Below are 6,000 nucleotides of genomic sequence, written 5' to 3'. Positions count from 1 at the left end.
AATCTGTCAGGATTTTGGCAGGCACAATTGTCATGTTTCCTGCGTTCCACCGTTGTTGTTGTTGACTGATAACCCGCCCGTTGCATTGTGGGATTAATTTGCAAAGAAACATGGTCCGTCGGACCCTGTTATTATTTTTGGGAGTTTCCCCTATACTTTCGTAAGTACACTTATTCCTCATGTTTTTGATTTCGCAATGATTCTATAGGTATAAATTAAGTCTGAAATCTGTAAAAAGGTCAGAATGTAAACATTTATGTATATTTTTTGAGTGTATGGGGCTTTAAATTAAAAAAACTTAAACAGCTTAATGCGTTTAGAAGTTGATCGGGGGAAATGATTTAAACTTTATCAGATGTGGGCGAACACCATAAAAAAGGGATATTATGGATGCTTCATGGAGGGATGTGAGGACAGACAGTAGTGTTGAGGTTATGCACCTGCTATTCTTACTATGTGCGATTTTGGTGCTATTTTAGAACGAGTTATCCCACTTCTTACGTTGACCGCCGAATGAAGTCCGATTAGGAATAAACGTGAATGGCGACACAGAAAACTATAGTTGATTTGGACGTATTTTATTGTTTAGACACAATAGGATTGGTCACAAGTTTTAACAACTTATAAAGCCATCTCCACAAATATATATCATAAAGATTGTGACAGCAACACGTATAGTTATAATGATTATAAAGAAAAAAGCAAAGAAGAATGACAATAAGAAAGACAGACCTAGAGATCTGAGAGGAAGATCGTTGCTACATTAGCATATACTACAAATTAGGGTTCATAAATGATGTACACAATATATATCTTTAAATACACTTAATTACAACTAATTAAAAACTAATGCATGGCACATTCTAGCTACACATCCAATACACTTCACTTATCCATTGTCCACAAAAACACATTCCTTAAATCCTTCATCGAGTCACTCCTGAACTTTATAGATTCACCTTCATATGTCATACATTAAAGGTTAATAGATATACGTAATAAACGAACCAATCACAATATCAATATCAACAAATTGTAGACTTTAAGAATGACATAGAGAGGATAGGAAAACATATAAATGTACCTGTTCACAGAAACGGTCACTGTGTCGAATAAAAGCTTGAACTGTTTTAAAAATAAACTTATTGTCAACTTAACATCATTTCCACGCAATAATAAGTTTAGGCGTACAGGCTGATGGTGTAACAGCTTATCAAATATTTCACGTCTAATGTTCATTTAATTTGGACATTGGAAAAAGAAATAAAAACAGTTTTCACATGTATAACCACATGAACATGACAGGGACGTACTTGGGCCCTTGATTGAGTAGATTCACGAGCGGCGTCGGCGCGAGTCAGATAGTTTTGAAGTTTGGAAAATATGAAAATGGAGTTCAAACAAAGTCTACCGTTTAATTTTCATTTCTGTTTCCGATGTCAGTGTCACTATATGGTTCTACTGTGTATGCAAGGAGCATTTGATTTCATATTGATATAATTTTAATGTTAAATTAATTTTGAATTAATTGGATTCACCTGCGTACCTGTGTACAGGCAGCTCCTAAATCCACAGATACAGGTCAAAATTAAGTTGGCTACAATTATATCTAAGGTTTGTTGATAAAATGTTCAGACGACGTGGACCGTGACTAAAGAAATTCGGAGGATTATCATATGGGGTTATTGCACCTTTGAAACCTGATTTCGGTTAGATTCAGGAAGGTTATCCCTCTGTGGTAGCTGGTATAAACGATAATCAGGTATTAGTAGGATTATAGTTATGTATGGTATAGTTATTATCATTTCTTAGAGGATAAAGAGTTCTATCACCTACTAAACCTGGAGGTAACGTAAACCGTTATGAGGGAGTTAGTTTGTTGTGCATTTTATAAAATAATGTTTGTTTTCTTCGCTGTCGTCTTGTACTTAAAGTTTCCCATCCAGTTTCAGAATACAGAGATTGCCTCCTTGTATATACTGGCAAGCCTGTTACTTCTCTGGCGGCTTCCAATTAAGTTTTTCTTATAACTCAATGTGAGTTTTTGATAAACCACTCAAAAGTCCGCATACGTATTCCATTATAGGTGGGATAAAACGTTATAAATTTTACATTGAATGTTCCTGTTTACCAAATTATTAATTTTCTGTTGGCATTTATTCTTTGTGTAGCACTTTAGCAAATATTTTCAACATGTTCAACCCCCCAGCATCAGCACTGAATGTAATTCATAAGTGTTTATGATTATCTGAAAAGGTGCTATTGCCAAACACTTATTGCTAATTATGATTTTTCAAAATATTTGAAAGAAACCATATATCTATTTTGTTTGAATTAATAGTAACTAACCATTTATTGGACCATTCATTTATACATTCAAGATCATGGTTTATAACTCATTTAATTTCATGAATATAGTTAATGGTTATAAGCTATAATGTCGCGTGTTTCATATTTATTGTAAGACCAAATTAAAATGAACTAAGGATGAAATCCCCAGGTTGGCAGTACATTTTTTTTTGTACATGTATTTACAAATTGGCAGTGTGAGATCTTTTGACTATTGGTACCGATATACCTCTTTTAAGTTATTGGACATGTGACATTAGTTATACCCAATCATGTAAGATAATATAATTGATGTATTGCCCATATGAGGTGTTGATGATATATTATTTGATAGATTTAACATTGGAGTTAGCTCAATACACCGACATGGGTCCCTCATCAGCGTTGTCGCGGCTACCAGTGTTAACTCCTCCATGACAAGTCAAATAAAGCTTTGTCATGTTTGACACCAAGACGCATTTTGGAGAAACAGTGGACCAGTGAAGGGGAGGGGGAAGAGAGAAAAGTATGTCTCTGCTACTGTAAAATGGTACCCCTACCCTCCCTCTGCAGGGTCGGGGATGTGTCTCATTTGTATTATCGTCTTTCTTATCAGAAGACAGGCGAACCCTAGAATAAGACCCGATGTTTCTCATTTGTATTATCGTCGTTCTTATCAGAAGATAGGCGAACCCTAGAATAAGACCCGATGTTTCTCATTTGTATTATCGTCGTTCTCATCAGAAGACAGGCGAACCCTAGAATAAGACCCGATGTTTCTCATTTGTATTATCATCGTTCTCATCAGAAGACAGGCGAACCCTAGAATAAGACCCACTGTCTCCCACTGCACGTTGACCGTGGAAAGCGACTACAAGTTGAAAACCTGAAGAATCGTGGATTTTCCTGTGTCTTAAGGTGAAGAGCCATAAATAGATCTTCTGATCCCAACACAAAGGGTCTAAAATCTTCCCTTTCCTTACTGCTCTGTCTGTCTGCTTTGTGTCCTTGTTCTTTGTGTTTCTTTGACAATCGTCCTCATATGACTGGCTGTTGGTGTCTCCTTGACATCCGTCCTCATATGACTTACTGTTGGCGTGACCTTGACACCCGTCCTCACATTACTAGCTGTTTGTGTGACCTTGACAGCCGTCCTCATATGACTGGCTGTTGGTGTGACCTTGACACCCGTCCTCACATGACTGACTCTTGGTGTGACCTTGACACCCGTCCTCATATGAATGGCTGTTGGTGCGACCTTGACACCCGTCCTCATATGACTGGCTGTTGGTGTGACCTTGACACCCGTCCTCATATGACCGGCTGTTGGTGTGACCTTGACACCCGTCCTCATATGAATGGCTGTTGGTGTGACCTTGACACCCGTCCTCATATGACTGACTGTTGGTGTGACCTTGACACCCGTCCTCATATGACTGACTGTTGGTGTGACCTTGACACCCGTCCTCATATGACTGACTGTTGGTGTGACCTTGACACCCGTCCTCATATGACTTATTGTTGGTGTGACCTTGACACCCGTCCTCATGCGACTGTGGCTATACACCTTTTATTTTGTTTGATTGATATTGTGTTCCGTAGATTCTGTTAAAATGTTTGTGTCTATCTGTTAACTGAGCGTTTGGTTCAGTTAGACTAGTACATGTATTAAACACTGTCTTTTTAAAGTCATCCTACAATATTTATCTAAGCTGGGGAAGCTGTGACTTTATTGTGAGGCATTCTCTATCGAAATAGAAATTGATATAAAATAATCTGGTCCTATCAAAACTATTTGGCGTAAACTAGATAATCTGATTTCGTCAATATATGAAGGAGTAAATAAATTAAAAGTAAAGGATGGAATAGGAAAATGCCCATCAAGAAGCAGAACAAAATGAAGTCATCTCCTAGGTGAATTGCTAAATAAAGAGTTTTTGAACTCGGTCGCTTCTAACTATACATTTTAGAGAATCGAAATCGGATGTAAGAACTGCAGCGCATTCCGTATTTCAGATAGAAGAGGTTAATTCGGAGTACGACGTAGTGACATCAGAAAACCATGGAAACCCAAGAAGATGAGGCATTTGTTAGATCCTAAAGGAAACAGCTGGAGTTCCAGACCAATAAATCGCCAATCACAGATCAAACTGCCGCCCAGAAGAAGGATATGTTTGACTGGGTTAATTCCAAGTTTGATGACGCATAACTATTCAAGGAGCAGTTAGTAAACCATTAGGACACCCAATATAGCGGGCCGAAAACTCTCACATTGAATTAATCGGTATTAAAACTAAATACACACGTGCTTAGGTATTTTCAAACCGATTGTACGCTGTCTTAGGTATTGTCAGACAGATTGTACGCTGTCTGTCCAATGTCTACTGTCTGTCCAATGCCTGGTGTCTGTCCAAGGTCTACTGTCTGTCCAATGTCTACTGTCTGTCCGATGTCTACTGTCTGCCCAATGCCTGGTGTCTGTCCAATGTCTACTGTCTGTCCAATGTCTACTGTCTGTCCAATGTCTGGTGTCTGTCCAAGGTCTACTGTCTGTCCAATGTCTACTGTCTGCCCAATGCCTGGTGTCTGTCCAATGTCTACTGTCTGTCCAGTGTCTACTGTCTGTCCAATGTCTACTGTCTGTCCAATGTCTACTGTCTGTCCAATGTCTACTGTCTGTCCAGTGTCTACTGTCTGTCCAGTGTCTACTGTCTGTCCAATGTCTACTGTCTGTCCAATGTCTGGTGTCTGTCCAATGTCTACTGTCTGTCCAATGTCTACTGTCTGTCCAGTGTCTACTGTCTGTCCAGTGTCTACTGTCTGTCCAGTGTCTACTGTCTGTCCAGTGTCTACTGTCTGTCCAGTGTCTACTGTCTGTCCAGTGTCTACTGTCTGTCCAGTGTCTACTGTCTGTCCAATGTCTACTGTCTGTCCAATGTCTACTGTCTGTCCAGTGTCTACTGTCTGTCCAATGCCTGGTGTCTGTCCAGTGTCTACTGTCTGTCCAGTGTCTACTGTCTGTCCAATGTCTACTGTCTGTCCAATGTCTACTGTCTGTCCAGTGTCTACTGTCTGTCCAATGCCTGGTGTCTGTCCAGTGTCTACTGTCTGTCCAGTGTCTACTGTCTGTCCAATGTCTACTGTCTGTCCGATGTCTACTGTCTGTCCAGTGTCTACTGTCTGTCCAATGCCTGGTGTCTGTCCAATGTCTACTGTCTGTCCAGTGTCTACTGTCTGTCCGATGTCTACTGTCTGCCCAATGCCTGGTGTCTGTCCAATGTCTACTGTTTGTCCAGTGTCTACTATCTGTCCAATGCCTGGTGTATTCCTGTGGTCACCTTTGTGAAGTAATGTCTACTGTCTGTCCAATGTCTACTGTCTGTCCAATGTCTACTGTCTGTCCAATGTCTGATGTCTGTCCAATGTCTACTGTCTGTCCAATGTCTACTGTCTGTCCAATGTCTATTGTCTGTCCAATGTCTACTGTCTGTCCAATGTCTACTGTCTGTCCGATGTCTACTGTATGTCCAATGTCTGATGTCTGTCCAATGTCTACTCTCTGTCCAGTGTCTATTGTCTGTCCAGTGTCTACTGTCTGTCCAGTGTCTACTGTCTGTCCAGTGTCTACTGTCTGTCCAGTGTCTACTGTCTGTCCAATGTCTACTGTCTGTC

This window comes from Pecten maximus, chromosome 4 (genome assembly GCF_902652985.1).
Source record: "Pecten maximus chromosome 4, xPecMax1.1, whole genome shotgun sequence".
In the NCBI taxonomy this organism is placed as follows: domain Eukaryota; kingdom Metazoa; phylum Mollusca; class Bivalvia; order Pectinida; family Pectinidae; genus Pecten; species Pecten maximus.
The sequence above is the reverse complement of the archived record's forward strand: the minus strand, read 5'-3'. Positions refer to the sequence as shown.